General features: G+C 37.9%; 1 protein-coding gene across 6 annotated transcripts in view; it reads right to left on the reverse strand.

The window, feature by feature from the left end:
- The window catches only part of NCOA3 (nuclear receptor coactivator 3), a 121,194-nt gene that overhangs the window by 33,929 nt on the left and 67,351 nt on the right, over positions 1-19,914 (reverse strand). Inside the window, exon 3 of one of the 6 annotated variants that reach the window (XM_060030670.1) lies at positions 5,558-5,642. The exons of 4 other annotated variants lie outside the window; for them this stretch is intronic. The gene's annotated coding sequence lies outside the window, so the exon portion shown is untranslated. Of the gene's footprint in view, positions 1-5,557; positions 5,689-19,914 lie in introns of all 6 variants that reach the window. One more of the 6 variants, XM_060030672.1, reaches the window with a different exon arrangement.

Below are 19,914 nucleotides of genomic sequence, written 5' to 3' on the forward strand. Positions count from 1 at the left end.
ATAATAAACAAGCATTTCCCACACCCCCAAAAAAATAGTTGCAGCATATACAATAATATAATAATTCCTGAGCACAGATGACTATGACAAATTCTTTATGTACAGTTTTCTATTTATTTTGCATTAATATTAGTTATGAACATAAAAAAGTATAAATAGCATTTGTTTTACTTGCCAAGTCTGTTGTCTACTCACTGGTGGAGCCAGACTCAAACTATATTTATCTGGGGGGATATATTACCTAGTTTGGTAAATTATTCTTTTGAAGGTATGAAAGGTAAATGCTTAGCATATACACACTAAATCTAGACCATTTTCAGTCACTAGTCAAGAATTAGGGTAGGAGAGGGGGACAGAACATGTACCAGGCCCATGAGTAGATCAATTCCCCCCCCCCCGCCAATAAGTTCAAAAGGTTAAGAAACACAGATCAGTAACTGTACAGCTTACATTTTTACATCTTAAATTACAACCCATCTAGTTTGAAGAATATATGGAATTGGTAAAATCCATATCCAAATGGGAAATAATATAGCACAAGAGTCTCCCAGTATCTCTGACTACAAGAACAGTCTATTAATATTGAGCCCCTTCTAAATTCTGATTCCTTACAATTAAAGATTATCACCTACACAGTTGAGTAGAAAAGAAATTAGGACCACAATATATACCTGCCCTACCCCTGGGCAACCTGTACTCTTATCCAGTAGTGAGGTGCATACATGTATTTCTGTGTGTGTGTGCACATTTTTTTTCTACGTCTTTATTGGAGTATAATTGCTTCACAATACCGTGTTAGTTTCTGTTGCACAACAAAGCAAATCAGCCATATGCATACACATGTCCCCATATCCCTTCCCTCTTGAGCCTCCCTGCCACCCTCCCTATCCCACCCCTCTAGGTCATCGCAAAGCACCGGGCTGATCTCCCCGTGCTATGCTGCTGCTTCTCACCAGCCAACTATTTCACATTCCGTAGTGTATATACGTCGATGCTACTCTCACTTTGCCCCAGCTTCGCCCTCCCACCCCATGTCATCAAGTCCATTCTCTATATCTACCTCTTTATTCCTGCCCTGCAACTAGGTTCATCAGTATTTTTTTTCAAGATTCTATATATATGCATTAGCATACGGTATTTGTTTTTCTTTCTGGCTTACTTCACTCTGTATGACAGACTCTAGGTCCATCCACCTCATACAAATAACTCAATTTCATTTCTTTTTATGGCTGAGTAACATTCCATTGTATGTATGTGCCACATCTTCTTTATCCACTCATCTGTCGATGGACATTTAGGCTGGTTCCATGTCCTGGCTATTGTAAATGGTGCTGCAATCAACACTGTGGTGCATGTCTCTTTCTGAATTATGGTTTCCTCAGGGTATATGCCCAGTACTGGGATTGCTGGGTCGTGTGGTAGTTCTATTTTTAGTTTTTTAAGGAACCTCCATACTGTTTTCCATAGTGGTTGTATCAATTTACATTCCCACCAACAGTGTAGGAGGGTTCCCTTTTCACCACACCCTTTCCAGCATTTATTGTTTCTAGCTCTTTTTTTTTTTTTTTTTTTGGTGGTATGCAGGCCTCTCACTGCTGTGGCCTCTCCTGTTGTGGAACACAGGCTCCGGATGCGCAGGCTCAGCGGCCATGGCTCACGGGCCCAGCCGCTCCGCGGCATGTGGGATCTTCCCAGACCGGATCACGAACCCGTGTCCCCTGCATTGGCAGGCGGACTCCCAACCACTGTGCCACCAGGGAAGCCCTGTTTCTAGCTCTTTTGATAATGGCCATTCTGACCAGTGTGAAGCGATACCTCATTGTAGTTTTAATTTGCATTGCTAATGAAGAGATGTCCCCCAACTGACTGTTAAACTGGAGATACACCTCAACCACACTTCCAGGTGAATCGGATCCAAAGACCAAAATGTATTCTATCCTTCAATGTGAACTGGACTGTCTAGATCCTTGAGCCATTTTTACAATTATTTTCCTTGTATAAAATATTTCTACTTAAAAGTTCTATGCTATACTACTTAAATATATTAATATGACAATGCACACTTTAAGATTACATTTAAGCAACATATTCTATACAACTACTTTAATACAGAATAATAGCAATTTACAATAAATTCAATGCTCTCAGAATATGCTACCTATTTCTATATTATTTGGAAAAGTCGTAAGCAGATTCATGATAAATCAGATTTAAAATGAGCAAGAATCTTACAGCAATTGGATAAAATTTCTCTATAAATACTATAGGGCTTTCTACATAAAACAATCATGCTGTGGTACAGGTTTAAGCTTAGACATGCACAGAATACAATAAACTGCTAGAAAATGAACATGCTTTAACTCTAAAAGCAACAAAGAATTATATCCGCCAGCTCAAAAGCCATGAAAATGATGATATGTGGCTTAGCAGCCTTAACTAGCTTTCCCTTTGGTCACACAGTTAAGACAGGATGGGAAATCTTGATTATGTACAACAAACTAGCCAGATGGACAAAGATACAGGAAGTACTCCCTGTCCAAAAGGAAGAGACATCAATCAACAATGCTAGTGTCCATCAGGTGAGCAAGAAGTTATTGGGGGGGGGGGGGCGGGGAGACCCTAAGAAAAGCCATGCCATGCCATGCCAAAATGGGGAGGAGACAAGTTACCCAGTAAATCTCAAATGGCCTGAAGACCAACTAAAATATTTTATTTTCCTAAATTAATAAGGGAGAAGGAAGAGGACAGATAACTTTTGTGGCAATACAGTACTGGGCATATCACATATTCTGTATAATTTCTCACGACCCTCCAAAGTATGTATTACTCTCATTTTACAGATAAAGAAGTATCTAGATCACAAACAGATACTAGATACCAGAGCTGGGATTATAATATTTTCAGACTTTATAATCAACAAAATATGTACCAAATGTTCCTTGGGCATTTTATCCACCACCACCCCCCCCAAAAAAAATAAACCACTTATACTGTTGAGTCACACCATTTCCAACCAATTAACCAGAAAATGTCTCAGCTCATCAGTAAGGACATTGAGAAGTTGTTCCATGCAGTGTTTAGGGGCATGCAGTATTAGGGTCAGAGGCAAGGGGACGCTCCAGCTCAGCAGGTACTAATGCTGCTATTCCCCTCAAGCTCCTAAAAAACAACCATTACTCTACAGATCACCAGATAAATGGCCCTCTGAGGTGGTCTACTATGAACCATGACCTTTATTTCCAACTGAAACCAACAGTTAGTGGCTTACATGGCAAGAAGGAATCTTAGATCAGAAAAACATTAACTATACCCAAAATAATCTGTCAAATATTTTCATTCTTGGGTTTTCTAAGATTAAATGCTGGAGCCAAGAACTTTTGAATATCCCACCAGTAATTCAGTTTATTCATCAGGCTTGTTTGCCTGATTTATACAAGGTATGATTAAATACGCCAATTAGGGAGTATTTCTGGGTGTCTCCTGAGAATCCCAGTAACTTAAGGAAATTTTCATACAACTGTGGATTTGAACTGATTTACTGAAAACTGCTTGAAGCATTATGTAAAAGCAGAGGCTGATCAAAGCCAATTAGAAAAAAATTACCCTCGGGAAAGATTTATGAGACATCCATACATAAACGAACTACCCAAAATACAAGTTGCAAATTGATGCTCTTACTCAAAAGACAATTTTAGTATATAGTCATCACCAGTTAGGCTTAATCCTACAAGATTATATTTTCCAAAATATAAAATGAGAGGTTTATTTCAATCTTCTGTGCAGCTCCAAGAGAACCAGCACCATGGAGCAAAGAAAGGACACAAAATAGAACCTGTGTGTGTTTAGGGGACAAGAGGAGGCAGGGGAAGAAAAGTCAATAAACATGGAGCCACTATGGACATTTCCTCACCAACCAGATGACTCTTCCAGTGAGTATCTCCTACCTTTATGTTTTAATTCAACCATGGTATAAAGGATAAGAACTGAAAGGAGACAAGGCGGGGGGGTAGTTTCAAATAAAAGCTAACTTGCAATATCCTTTTGTTGTGTTGTTGATAACCTGTCATGTTTAGTAGGATAAAGTATGAACCACCTAATGCAATCCATTTTTTAAATTTAATTCCATTTCCGTTCAAACATTTGCATGCCCAGACCATTTGAGGACCAGGAAAGAGAGATAAATGACACCACACATTGCTAGAACTCTCAGGCAAGCAGAAGAGAGGAACATACAATTATAACAACATTACTTGGTAACTGTTAAAATGAAGGCACAGCTGATAGGAAACCTACCAGCATACAGTTTTTTGAAAACAGAGAAAATGCATATAAACAGTATCTACAATAAACTACCTTGGTGTAGACATACGCCAGAAAACAGTGTAAATCTCAGGTCCTGGTCATTCTTTTCCTCTAGCTTTAGTTAATAATGTCTGCAAATTTGGAAAAGGGCTAGCAGGGAGCAATAAAATATCTTATTTTTAATACGTAAGTTGAGCTGAGAAGCATCCAAACGTGAATTAACAGCTATTTCATCCACAAGGTTTCATTCTCTCTTCTCCTGTTGTATGTCTTGCTTTTTCATTCTCAATCAACAGGATGACCCCAAAGCCCCTTTACATTTATGCTCCGGTTTAAGCCTGATGACACTGAACTCAAACACAAACTCCCCAGAGGTTCTAGTACCAGAACTGGGCATACCAATTAGCCAAGGCAAGTGTTAGCTACAACTGGAAGCTTGTTGCCAAGAGACTTCTCAACCTCTACATGAGCAACAGAGTTGAAGTTCACAAATACACACTGTGCAGAGGGAGTTAATAATAAAGCCAATTCCACTGAAATCAAATTACCCTCTCCTGACAGCATACTAACTAGCTGGGTAATTCTTTCGCTGTTTTAAAGGTTACAGTGACTCTTACAATGTAACACGCTGAATCTCTCTCATTCACAGGAACAGACCTAAACCCCAAGTTCGTAAACCTCATTTTGGCTTCATTCCTGAACAACATACTATCTAGTTGTACTTCTTCCTCACACCACCTCCACTACCCAAGTGGCTTGTGCTAAAAGAGATTTTGACAAAAGATATGGAAACATTCCCTATTTGTATGTAACCTTAAGTCATTTATTTCTTTTTAGATCTCCCCTTCATCCCTCTTTTATCTAGAATACTAGAATACCTAGTCATCCTTCAAGATCAAACTCAACTGTCACCTCTGGTGAGATCATTCCCAACTCTCCAATTAGAAAAAGTTATCCCTTCTTTATCCTAATGCATTTTCCATAGTTTATTACGACATTTTACACACTACACTCTACTCTTGTACACTTTTCTGTTTCTACTTTCTACGCTATAAGCTCTAAACCATGATAAAAACTTGTAAGAGACTTTTATTACAAACTCCTTCCTCTCTCTTTTCACTCCTACTACCACCATTCCCCTTGTTCCTTTTTCCAACTCCAGTTCTCCTTTTCCTTCCCATCCCATTAGATGTACTTTTGACCAACTACAATATTCCTAAAATATAGAGAAGATTGGGGGCAAGGGGCTAAATACCTTGTAGAACAGTTCTGCTTCCTTCTGACATGTCATTTTTCACTTGGATATTCCCATTCCAAAAAATATGGTGGCTTCAAGGTATCTATCAAAATAAAACTCAAGGGTTTGAATCCTTCACGGCTGATGTACTATGATACAATAAAAAAGACAACGGGGCTTTGTTAGACTCAAACTTGTCACCTATAAAAAGCTTATCACCTGTAAAAACTGGGGATAATCACATCTCACATACTCTTATGCTTATTATGAGAATGAAAAGCAATACAAAGCAAGCAACTGGGACAGGGAATAACGGTGATCCCTGAGGTACACGATACCAAGAACAAAGATGTATGTTCACAGCAACATCAATTTTGCTCTCATTTGAAAAACAAATAGTTACAAATATACCATACAGCAACAAATTAAAAAGCTTCAGACAAATCAATTAGCCAGAACTATTCAGGCTATCTTCAGCGTACAGAGAGCTGACTGGAATTTAAAACATTTTCCCACTGGAACAGTGTGGTGAGTGGCAGTTAGCAGCTAACATAAAGCCATGAAAATAGAATAAAACTATTGTCACAGATGTCTGTGTCCTTAAGATAAACAGGTATAATTACAGAATAAGTTGGCACCTTTTAGAAGATTCTGAAGAGGTTATCCAAGTACTTTCAAATGTGCTAGGTAAAGCAAACAGTGCTGGTTCTTTTTTATATCTTATTTTATTTCTGGATTTGTGGTTTAATTTTTCTTGGACAGATGTAAATATCTCTACATCAAAAGTATTATTTACACCTAAGGTTGTCCCTTGGCACATAATGAAAACATAAGAAGGAAAGGAAGGGAGGAAGGAAGGGAGGGAGGGAGGGAGGGAGGGAGGGAGGGAGGGAGGGAGGGAGGGAGGGACGGAAGAGAAAGTGTTCAACCCCCTTGAGGTAAGTGGTAAAGCTCTGGATTAAGATAAGCAGTGGGGAGTTAGAGGAGTATGTGCACTGAGCAGAAATAAAATCTGATATAAATTTAATTAATAAGCAATAAAGATACAAACGAGAGATGATCACAGCATGTGCCCCATTCTCTCCTAATCCACTATTTCTATCTGCCTCGGAGAACAAAGAAATTTTAAGAAACGTTAAAACTAAAGAGCTGATGCCATTAGCCACCTGGTAACCAAATGACTGAGAGCCGCAGAGCTGCTCTAGGAAGGAGCACTAACCAAGTAATGAATGATACAGGGAACGGTAGCCATGGGTCAACTACAAGACAGGTATTCCTAAAACGGAGTGCCTGCAGAGTAAAAAGCTTGAAGTAACAAGACACCTCCCCTACAGTACTGAAGTTAGCCCTGTCCACCAATATCAAAAGCATAAAGAAGCTACACTCACGTCTCAAAAACTGACATTGTGGAAATATAAAGCTGATGAAGCACTTTGAATTAATTTTCCAAAGAAAAGGTACTGAAGGTGGAAAAAGAGAGAAAAAGATGTATCAAAGAAAAAACACATCTTAGCTAGATTTCCTTCTCTAAAAGCAAAGAGGCTGAGGCAGATGGTCTCTTATGCCAGCAACACGGCATGGCAAGTCTGACTCATAAGGCTTCCTGAACGGGTCACCGTGCAGACTGCAGGTTAGTCTGTGCTCAGTCCTCGATGTTTCCATTGTCTATTTTTTTTCCTGACCTCACAGCTTGTTACCCTTCAGTAATTATATTTCCACTCCTAGCCTAAATAACCTTAAATTCAAAAGAATCCTTTTTTAAAAATAATGCTTCCATATCCCTAGAAGTTATATGTCTGATGACAGAAGCTATCTCTTCAAATAAATCTCCAAAAGTCATTACTGACTTCAGGATGACAATAATACAAATAGCGAATGAGAGCATATATATCAAAGTCCACAAAGAAAATAAGAATGAACTCCTGGGCTTCCCTGGTGGTGCAGTGGTTGAGAGTCCGCCTGCTGATGCAGGGGACGCAGGTTCGTGCCCCGGTCCAGGAAGATCCCACATGCCGCGGAGCGGCTGGGCCCGTGAGCCATGGCTGCTGAGCCTGCGCGTCCGGAGCCTGTGCTCCGCAACGGGAGAGGCCACAACAGTGAGAGGCCCGCGTACCAAAAAAAAAAAAGAATGCACTCCTAACATCATTTACCTGTTGGAGGGTGGTGTAGCACTTGCAGCAAGGTTGAAAAGTATCAAAGTCTAAATTTAACTTCAACTGCCTCCCTATTCCCCTCCAAAATATAGCTACTATACTATGTGGAGCTAAAAATCTGGTAATGATTGTTCAAGGGAAGAAATTTGCAGCAAGCGAGACTATAAACTACTGAGGAACAGGATGAAAAGATCATCATGCAAATAATCTAAAATAAAACATAGCGTGTTTTTTTTTTTTTCTTTCTGTTCAAAGGTCAGTTCCATGACTCATGACTTTAAAGAGCTTCTCTGTGCACTTCACAAACCTGCCTATGCATGTGGAGTAAATAAAGCTGGGGGCACCTCATTATCGTGAGACAACACTTGAGGCAAAAATTTAATTATGGGGGCTTCCCTGGTGGCGCAGTGGTTGAGAGTCTGCCTGCTGATGCAGGGGTGACGGGTTCGTGCCCCGGTCCGGGAGGATCCCACATGCCACAGGGCGGCTGGGCACGTGAGCCATGGCCGCTGAGCCTGCGCGTCCGGAGCCTGTGCTCCGCAACGGGAGAGGCCACAGCAGTGAGAGGCCCGCGTACCATCAAAAAAACTTTAAAAAAATTTAATTATGAACTCTTATAAAAACCATTCATACAACTAAACTGGTTAAAACCAAAACCCAGGGAATGTAAACTGATACAGCCACTACGGAGAAGAGTATGGAGGTTCTTTAAAAAACTAACAATAGAACTACCATATGACGCAGCAATCCCACTACTGGGCATATACCCAGAGAAAACCATAATTCAGAAAGACACATGCACCCCAATGTTCATTGCAGCACCATTTACAATAGCCAGGTCATGGAAGCAACCCAAAAGTCCATCGACAGACAAATGGATAAAGAAGATGTGGTACATACAATGGAATATTACTCAGCCATAAAAAGGAACGAGATTGGGTCATTTTCAGAGACATGGATGGACCCAGAGACTGTCATACAGAGTGAAGTAAGTCAGAAAAACAAATATCGTATATTAACCCATATATGTGGAATCTAGAAAAATGGTACAGATGAACTGGTTTGCAAGGCAAAAGTAGAGACACAGATGCAGAGAACAAACGTATGGACACCAAGGGGGGAAGGGGGGTGAGATGAACTGGGAGATTGGGATTGATATATATACACTAATATGTATAAAATAGATACCTAATGAGAACCTGCTGTATAGCACAGGGAACTCCACTGTACAGTAGAAACTAACACAACATTGTAAAACAACTCAACTAAAAAAAAAAAAAGTAATATAACTAGCTGACCTCCCCCGGAAAACAAAAACAAAAACAAAAACCCACTTCAGCAAATGTCTTGAGAGGGGTCACAAAGTAATAGGGATGTGATATACTACTATGGTTAACACTGCTGTATGATATACAGGGAAGTTGTTAAAAGAGTGAATCCGAAGAGTTCTCATCACAAGGAGGAAATGTTTTTTCCTTTCTTCTTTCTTTTCATTTTATTGTATCTATATGAGATGACGGATGTTAGCTGAAACTACAGTGGTGATCACTTCACAACATACGGAAATCAAGCCATCATGCTGTACCCCTTAAACTTTTTCAGTGACATATGCCAATTAGTTCTCAATAAAACTGTGGAGGGGGGAATGTTTTTTTGTTTTTTGGTTTGTTTTTTTTTTGGTTAGTCACTCTTAGGCAGCCTGGGTGATGTCCACACAAAGGAGATCTCATTCCCTACACCAATACGCCTGGGATGAACTGTTGATCAAAAGAGTCAAGTTTTTTGTTGTTGTTGTTGTTTGCTTGTTTTTTGTTTGTTTTGGGGTTTTGTTAGTGTGTGTGTGTGTGTGTGTGTGTGTGTGTGTGTGTGTTTTGCCTTCAACAAGCTGTTGACCCAGTGCCAGGAATCAACAAACTAGTACATGTAGAATCACAAATTGTATTTTGTGCTATAAAAGGTCTCCACTGAAAAGTAATGGCTGATCTGTAATTTAAAAGCAGGAACAACCGAGTACCAGACATAGCACACCATGTCATACAGCTACTCAAAGTCCTAACCTCCTACAGTCAATCTGGTTCTTACTACCAAAAGAGATGGTTTAAGTCAAAGGCTGCTACAGTCCCAACCAAATTCACTAGGTCAGTAGTTCTCAACCTTTTTGATATCAGGATTTCTTTATCTTTTAAAAACTAGGAACCCTAAAAAGCTTTGGTTATGTGGGTTATTATCTATCAATATTTACTGTATTAGAAATTAAAACTTAGAACATTTGACATATTAATTCATTTAAAAATAAGTTCATTATATGTTAACATAACCAATTTTATGAAAAATAACCTGAAACAAAACAATTCCATGAGAGGTGGCATTGTTTCACATTTTTACAAACCTTACGTCTGACTTTAATAGAAGACAGATGGATCCTCTTACCTACGACACCATTCAATCTACTGCAATACTTCATATTGATTGAAACACATGAAGAAAATTCAGCCTCATAGATACACGTACTTGTAAAAGGAAGGACTATTTCAATAGCCTTTAACAATTAATTATAAATAATTTTCCTTGATATCGTGCTAAAACGACAAGTGGTACTTTCAGGTTTTATTTGAAAATACTTTCAAACTTACAAAAAGTTGCAAAAAACATAACAGTAGAAGGCATACCCTAAATACCCTTCACTCAGGTTTGGTTACTGTATTAGTTTCCTGTGACTACTGTAACAAATTACCAATAACAACAGATATTCTCTCAAGTTCTGGAGACTCAATGTCCAAAATGAAGGTGCCGACAGGGCCATACTCTTTCTGAAGGCTCCAGGGGAGAACTGCTCCACCCTCTCCTAGCTTCTGGCGTTGCCAGCAACCCCTGGCATTCAAGGACAAGCAGTATTTTCTTAAAGATTAGCTGCAAAGTGAAATCTGAAACCCTACCAATGAACTTTCATACTATTACATTAAAATACACAAACTTACACTCTGAAAAAAATCTTTAACCCATGCATGATTTTGTAACATCAAACACTGTCATTTGGATAATACTAGTTCACTGATTAAGCAGATTTTCAAATACTGATACATTATACAATATCAAAAACTCCAGGAACTTCTCTGGTGGCGCAGTGGTTAAGATTCCGCCTGCCAATGCAAGGGATACGGGTTCGAGCCCTGTTCCAGGAAGATCCCACATGCGGCGGAGCAACTAAGCCCGTGCACTGCAACTATTGAGCCTGTGCTCTAGAGGCTGCAAGCCACAACTACTGAGCCTGTGCACAGCTACTGAAGACCGTGCACCTACAGCCTGTGCTCTGCAACAAGCCACCACAATGAGAAGTCTGCGCACCGCAACAAAGAGTAGCCCCTGCCCGCCACAACTAGAGGTAGTCCGCGCACAGCAATGAAGACCCAACACAGCCAAAAATAAATAAATATATCACCACCCATCTCATTCATAAAGTCTTTAAGTACTGAGAAGCTGTCACACTCATGGTGACAGATTCAAAATTAACATGATAATTTTTACTTGAAAACTCCAATTTTATCACTGTCAACAAATACTCTTGGATGTCTTTCTTGAAGTGATAGGTTTACCTTGCTCAATTTCAAGAAACTTTCTGCCAAATACCCAAGTTCCAATAACCACAGTTTGTTAGTCATTCTTTCAAGTAAAAATGATATTCCATGAAAAAAGTGGCCTGTTCAGTACACAAGCCAACCACACAAGTGCTTTTGCCCAAGACAACCATCATACTTTGGTAGGCAGAAGTGTTTTCTGCGTATTTTCCATTCTCACTAGACAGAATGTTAAAAATACAGTACTCAAAGGCCAAGGTTTAATGAAATGAGCAAATTTTGCTCCTTCATCAAGGACAATCCTAATTGAGAAACGAGTGGGGTTTTGCGGGGGGGGTTGTTTTTGTTTTTTTCCTTTAAGTCTGACTGCAGGGCAGTGAAGAATGCAATGACTACTAGTACAGTCTGGTAGTCCCACTGCCTTGATTCATGCTAAGACACCAGCAGTTTTATGCATCACTGCTTTTGTACCATCAGTGCAAACATCAACAGGATGAAAACAGAAAATATATTATTTCGGAAATAATTTTAACTCTGTGGACTCCATAGAAGGTTCTCAGGGACTCTCAAGGGTTCACAAACCACAATGAGAACCATTGTCTTAGATTAAGGTAGGGGCTGAGGGTTTGAAATTGGTATGGTTTCTCCCAGATCCTCTACATACTCATTTAATAAATACTTCAGTATCTACTACATGCAGGCCTAAATAAATAAGCCATGTTGTGAGATCAAAATAACAAAGGACTTCCTGATAAGACGGTTTAGTGGACTATTGCTTTCAACCAACCACACTCTCCCCCTCTTGCTCTAAATATAATAATGACAAAATATGTATTTTCTTTAATCTTGAAAGACACAGCCATGCTCAAACATAACAAATACGTCTACGGAGCAAGACACAGAGCAAGCATACAGCAGTGAGTTGACTCTATGAACCTACTGAACTCTAGCATTAGAAACTAGCAAAGACACTCAGGAAATCAAATCATGTGCAACGTAACAGAATCAAAAGCAAGGCTCATAGGTAGAAACCAAACAAAAAATTTCTGAGAGAGAGACGAAAAAAAGCTCTATCAATAGCTATCTAGATACCTGATTATATCAAACCGTTACCTGTAGCTGTGGAAGAAAAAGCAAAGGGTTACATAGTTGGTCCCCAACTTACAAAGGTTCAACTTACAATCTTGCAACTTTACAACAGAGCAAAAGCGATATGCATTCAGTCAAACCCTACTTCAAATTCTGAATTTTGATCTTTTCCCAGCTAGCGATATGCAGTATAATACGCTCTCATAATACTGGCAGTGGCAGTTGCAGCCCATTTCAACTTACAGTGGGTTCACTGGGATGTAACCCCCATCGTAAATCAAAGAAAATCTGTACATGCAAAACCTGGGTGACACATAGCTCTGATATTGCAATAGTACCTCAGAACAGAATCCTGAACGTAGACTGAAGGTATGGTGGATATGGTTTGTGAAGGCAACAAAAATAAGCTAGGATTGCCTGGGGCAGGGAGAGGGGGACACATGAAAGGCACCAAAAAAAGAAAATTTCCCACTCAAGATGCAAATTGTAAACTAAAATTCCCAAGTGGATTTAAAAACTGAACTAAGAAAGATGGCCAAGAAATGCATCGATTCCAAAAGATGAATTCGCCACCCAATAAAATGAAATCTTGAAATAAGTTTAAAATAAATGTTTACAGGACTTCCCTGGTGGCACAGTGGTTAAGTATCTGCCTGCCAATGCAGGGGACACAGGCTCGTGCCCTGGTCCAGGAAGATCCCACATGCCGTGGAGCAACTAAGCCCATGCGCCACAACTATTGAGCCTGCGCTGTAGAGCCCACGAGCCACAACTACTGAGCCTGCGTGCTGCAACTACTGAAGCCCACATGCCTAGAGAGCCCATGCTCTGCAACAAGAGAAGCCCACACACTGCAACAAAGAGTAGCCCCTGCTCACCACAACTAGAGAAAGCCCGTGCACAGCAAGGAAGACCCAAAGCAGCCAAAAATTAATTAATTTAAAAATAGAGATTTTTAAAAATAAATAAATGTTTACAATCCTTAATGAGATAAAGAATCAACAGCCATGAAAACATACATATAAAGAAATAGAATGTGAAAAGAATGAGTTATAAAACTTCATAAATTATTAAGTACAAAAAAAGATGGTATTGCCCATTATCTGAGCACCAAATATCTGAACTCTGAATAGATTTGGTTAGCATGGGATACTTAAACCCATATCCGAAACAAAACTCAATAGATGGGATTAATTCCTAGACTGGACACAACACACACACACACACACACACACACACACACACAAAAAACACACACACAATCAGTGAACTGGAAAATAAAACTGATGAAGCCAACCAGAATGCAGCACAGTGAAGTAAAAAGGGGATATACCATCACCTGTACAAGGTTGCTGAAAGAATCTAAAAGACCACACACTGAAAAAAAAACACAAACTCAGTAGTGGGCAAATGGTAGACTTGAAAAATGGCTCCCTCAAGAATCTTATGATTTACAGACAGAAACAAAGTTATTTTAAAAAGAGAATTTTTAAAATAACTATGTCTACAACCCAAATAAAATCAGGAAACAATGTGTGTTTTCCAACTCCAATATTAGATGAATAACTTAAGAAAATCTAAACCTTGGGACCTAAAAGGAGATTAAAGAGATGTCTTTTGAGAAGCACTGAATTCTCAAAGATGCTAAGATCTACAAATACAGTTTTGGTAGTGGTCTTAAGCTGTTCTTACATAAACATTTCAAATATTTTCCTTAAACTTCTCTGATATTGTACATTTCTCTCTCAAAAGAATCTGTAGAAACAGTATCTTTTACTATAAAGGACACTTCGGTCACAAGTGCTTAAGGACAATTTCTTCTTTGAAAAATCACGTTAAAATTGATAATTAATTCCTCTGCAATTTTTTAAAATATAAAGACACTAGCAATTTAACTAGCCTAAATTTAAAATTCCATTCACTATTCATCATTCTTAATAAAATGGCTTCCTTTTCAACTGCCAAAAGGAAAATGGAAAGGGATGGAACTCGGGCTTCTTATACTTCAAATGGAATTGGGAGTTATTTAAGTAATGAAACGTCTACAATTTACATGATACCTTCACACCACAAAACAGGCTTATCAAAAGCCGAAGTAAAAACTCTCATACACACAAAAAAATTAAATTTCAACTTACTTCCCAAGGCCTAGGAATCAAAGGCCTTATACTACTAAATCATGTCTGGAAATGAAAAGACAGTAGATTACAGCTGTGCATGGCCAATTTATCTTCTGAAGTCAAAGCATGTCTCCTGTTACCTTGCAGCAAGTCACTGTGATCTGCATATCAATATATCGAAGGGTTACAGAATCTGAAACCTATTCCAACCATAAAAGGTGTTATTTTAATTAACAAACTTGCCAACACATTAGGAACTTTGCAGCTCTATACTAGAATTTTTTAAATTATTATCACGATCTCATTTTAAAGAAAACTTTAAAAGGTTAAGAACCAAGACTAAAAATTATTCAATTCCAATTCTGTTTATGGTCACCCTCCAGTAAAATAAAATAACTAGCTCTATAAAAATCTTTTTAAACAGGAGAACAATATGCTAGCAGTTGATGTAGAAAAAAATTAATTTCTGTAATTCAGTTTTCTACATTAGAGCCGAATTTTAGAGTAGGGGAATGAAACAAACGACAAATCACACATTATGTAACAAGAGTCCTACCTGGAATACATTAGGTACATGTACATTTTTACTTGTAATGATTGTTCAACTATGCAAGATAAAATTCTATGGAAGTGAATTAAATAACCTACACTTCTGATCTTTAGATGATTGTGGGCTCACATCATATAAGCTTAATATATGAAGCTCATTAAAGAATGATATATGATGGAAAATATACTTAAATCTTAGGAACATATGTGGAACATGTGTGCACATGCAAAGCTTTCAAAGTCACTTTAAAATGTGAAAATGAGTAAGCCTGTTATCCTTGATAAATGTCAGCTGTCATGCACTCATGTCCAATACATACTATTTTTCACAAAGCAGAGTACCAGAAAAGGCAATTTTGAATCCACCAGCTGCACGTAATGGTTATACATAGAAAATTCTATTCAAGGTCAGAAGTTTAGAGGTTTTCAATATCAACTTCAAAATAATGCAGGCTTTATATGTTAAATATTACACAGATTCCAAAACATATTCTTTTTAAAACAGTTTTTGAAAAGAAAGAGTCATAAGAAAGTAATTACTCTAAGAGTTTGGCTCATGAGAGACAGGGCCATTTACAACAGTGATATAAAGAGGATTATTTGTAATTTTGGATCGTTGAGCTGATATTTAGGCCAATTATATTTCTTAACTAAGTTACAAAATTAAGTACTACAAGAGCTACATTATTACCAATCTGATGAGTTTTTATGCCTGTATTTTCCAAGTCTAATAAAACTGTCCTTTTAATGAACCATGACTGAACAATTACTACAACCTTATGTCCATCCATTTTTACCAAGAGCGGGGGGAAAAAACAGTGATTAGATTAGTACAGCAGTTTAGATAGTTTGTTGTTCGTGCCAAAGACGGATGTTACAACTTTAACAGTTTTCTCTACATATTCTGAAAGCTTCATCCTTAAAAGCAAACCAGCTTAACCATCAGTTTTTTACTTTAATAACAGAACAAAACTATCAATAGGAATTTTCTTTTAAAAGCATCTCTGTATAGCATGTGACCTATGCTAAAAAAAAATATTATCTTCTAAAAGTATGCTGTTTCACCAACATTCAAACTATTTAAGCTTTCAAAATTATAAATGCACTGACATTCTCCTATATATCATCATAAAACTAGTGACCTCCACATTTTAAATATATCACTAGTAATCAATCTTCTTTACATAGAAGGAATCTCTTAAAAGTTTAAAACCTAAAAAGAAAATAAAAAAGGAGTGAGGGACTAAGTGTGGTCAGATTATCTCAAGTAAAATAACTTTGGCTTTTCCACTTAAAACCAAAGCACTTCATTAGCCCAAGACAGCAGATCCACCAAAATTATGGCTTTCTTAGTAATTTTTAATTGCTCTTATGAGCGTGAGAGCCAAAATTGATCTCTGGGTGTATTGCCGTAAAATAGCCATAAGTAACTCACAAATATTTAACGTAGAAATAGAAAAGTATAGATGGGTCTGGGTATAATTTTGAATTCTTTTTTTAAAGAATAAAGTCTTTTTGATATAATCTTTCTTGACAAATGAAGAAGATATGGTGCTGGAATTAACATTAACCCTATAACTACAGGTTGACTACTTACTCTAACAAAGACTGGGTAAGGTTTTCAAAAAATTGAGGTGAGTTTAATTAACATGTTATTGTTGAAACTCAGAAAAGTTTGAGGTAGACAGCACACCTTCTGAGGTCAGTGTCATGAGAAAAGTAATCGTATTTTCCCATAAAATTCCTTTATGGCATCATAGAACTCTTAGTATTCCTCAATACATCAGTTACATTCTTTAACAGCTTCATTAAGATATAATTCACATATCATATACTTAAGGTATACAATTCAATGGCTTTTAGTACATCCAGAGTCGTACAATTGTCACCACAATAATTTTAGAACATTTTAATTATTGCGAAAAGAAACCCAATACCCCTTAGCTGTCACTCCCCTAAAGCCTCCCATTCCCCCCAGCTTACAAAACCTCTCTCGCATCCCCACCCTAGAAAACCACTAATCGACTGTACTTTCTGTCTCTATGGATTTACCTATTCGGGACAGTTCACGCAAGTGGAATCATACAACATCTAGTCCTTTGTGACTGGCTTAGCCGAAAAGTTCATCCATGTTGTAGCATATATCAGTACTTCATTTCTTTTTATTTCTGAATAATACTTCATTGTATAGATATACTTTATTCATCCATTCATCACTTGATGGACATTTAGGTTGTTTCCAACCTATGAATATACATACTGTTATTATGAACAGTTAGTACAAGTTTTTATGTGGCCACCTATATTCTTAAGTGAGAAACCATGAGCACTAATGAAAACAACTTTTGATGATATATATAAAGAAGCCTCCAAAGATTGCTGGTCAACAGGAAAAAGGCCAGGTTCTTAAAAATTTTTTTAAGTGGAAGCAGTTGTACAATTTTTAACTATGATTAATATGCTAAGGGCTCAAATGGTAAAAGTGAACAACATACAAGAACAGATGGGTAATGTAAGCAGAGAGATGGAAACTCTAAAAAAGCAAATGGGAGTATTAGAAACCAAAATCCCTAACAGAAATGAAGAATCCTTTTGATGGACAGAGCTGTGGTGGGGGTGATGGAGGTGGATCAGTGAGCTTCAACACACACACACACACACACACACACACATGCACACATACACGCACACATGCACACATACACGCACACACACACATACACACACGTATACACACAGCACATACACACACATACACATTCTCTCTCTCTCTCTCTCTCTCTTTCTGTCTCTCTTCCAAAACTGAAATACAAACAGGAAAAAGGAAAAGAACGGAATATCCAGGAACAGTAGAACAATTACAAAATAATATACACACAAGGGGATTACCATTTATATGAAATTCAAGAAAAGGCAAACTGTAGTGACTTAAAGCAGCCCAATGGCCACCAGCTACCAGTAGAGGGGACAGATTGTAGAGGGGCACAAAGGAACTTTAGGGGGTAGTAGAAGTGTTTTCTATCATAATTGTGATAATGGTTACATTTGTCAAAACTCACCAAATTGTAAATTTAAAGTTGGTGAATTTTATTGTACGTAAACTACACTTTTATAAAGTTGTTTAAAAATTAAGTACTTAAAAAGTTAGGTTAAGGAAAATCACAGTGCATACTGCAAATCCTGTGATAAACAATAAATGACTAGTATGAGATAAATTAGCTTATAAAACATAGGGCTATTTCAGCAAGAAAATTTACTTTTTTCTAAAGAAGTTCCACATGAAAAGTAAATTTATTATATCAGCGTTAAAAATCAAGTTTATGTTTAAAAACTTTACAGCAATAACAATTCTCTATGCAACAAGAGACCTACACAAAAATGTTCACTGAAATATCATTCATACATCAAAAGCCAGAGGAAACTAATGTTCAATCCCAAATTTAAAAAATAAATTCTAATAAAGCCATACAAAAGAATACAATATAGTAGTAGCAAAAATAAATAAATCATACACAGCATGGGAGAAACTTACAAGCAACCAAAAGTAAAAAAGCAAGTACCTTACATTCGTTATATTTTTGTAAAGCTACGAAACAAGAAAAACTAAACATCGTTCAGGAACACACACGTGTGGTTTCTCAAACGTTTTTAAAAAGCAACCACAATTAAAGATAACTGTGACTCCTGGGATAGAAGCAGGATGAGTTCATGAAGAAATACACAGGGAGTTGATACACCTAACAACCTTCCAGTTCTTAAGTTCAAGTAGCAAGTTCACGGGTGTTTTTCAAAGTATACTTCAGGGACTTCCCTGGTGGTCCAGTGGTTAAGAATGTGCCTTCCAATGCAGGGGATGGGGGTTCAATCCCTGGTCAGGGAGCTAAGATCCCACAGGCCGCGGGGCAACTAAGCCCGCACGCTCTGGAGCCTGCACGCAGCAACTAGAACAGAGAAAACCCGCACACCACGACTAGAGAGAAGCCTGCATGCCACAACGAAAGATCCCACGTGCTGCAACTAAGACCCAACACAGGCATAAAAATAAATAAAATAAAATAAAAATAAATAGAAAAACATTTTAAGTGGCACCCGATCCGATGTCCTCAAATTTCAGGGAAAAACACAAATATAAAAGTAAAAACTGAGTCTCTCTACTTTTCATGTAAATAATATTAACTGCATAGGTTTAATAAACATCTGTCAACCTATTTATCACGATAACTGGACAATCAAGTCCATATCATGAATGTCATAATTGAGATGAATTCTCATTTAATCAGGCATGACAAGCCCATCATTAACAAGCAAAGACTTCACACTTTATAAGTCAATTATGGGCCTATTCTTGGCTTATAGGGACCAGCCTCAAAAGTAGGCCAGAGACTCAGTAAATCTGAGGAACCGGGAGAGGAGATGACTTCACTCATATTTATAGGACTGCAAGTGAAATCTAGTAGAGTTTGTTTGGACTGGTTTCCTAGTCTCAAGATACAAGAACAAATAAAAGAGACTTTAGAAATGCAATCCTATATTCCTCAGGAAAACTTCCAGAGAGAAATTAATCCTCTGGTCTCAGAAGTTGTTCAATAAAATACGCTCAGGGACTTCCCTGGCAGTCCAGTGGTTAAGACTCCACGCTTCCACTGCAGAGGGCACGGGTTCGATCCCTGGTCGGGGAACTACTGGTAAGATTCCCGCATGCTGTGGCCAAAAAAATAAATAAAATACGCTCAAAGAAGCTTATATGGTTAATAAAGACATCTTTCTGTACCTTTTTGCAAAGAATGAAAAGAGGCTTTTTTTTTTTTAATGTAACTCAAGAATCAACTGTGGGACTTCTATTTTAGACCGAGAGAGAATAATAGGATTCATCCCACCATGAACTGAAC

This window comes from Delphinus delphis, chromosome 15, assembly GCF_949987515.2.
Source record: "Delphinus delphis chromosome 15, mDelDel1.2, whole genome shotgun sequence".
Lineage (NCBI taxonomy): Eukaryota > Metazoa > Chordata > Mammalia > Artiodactyla > Delphinidae > Delphinus > Delphinus delphis.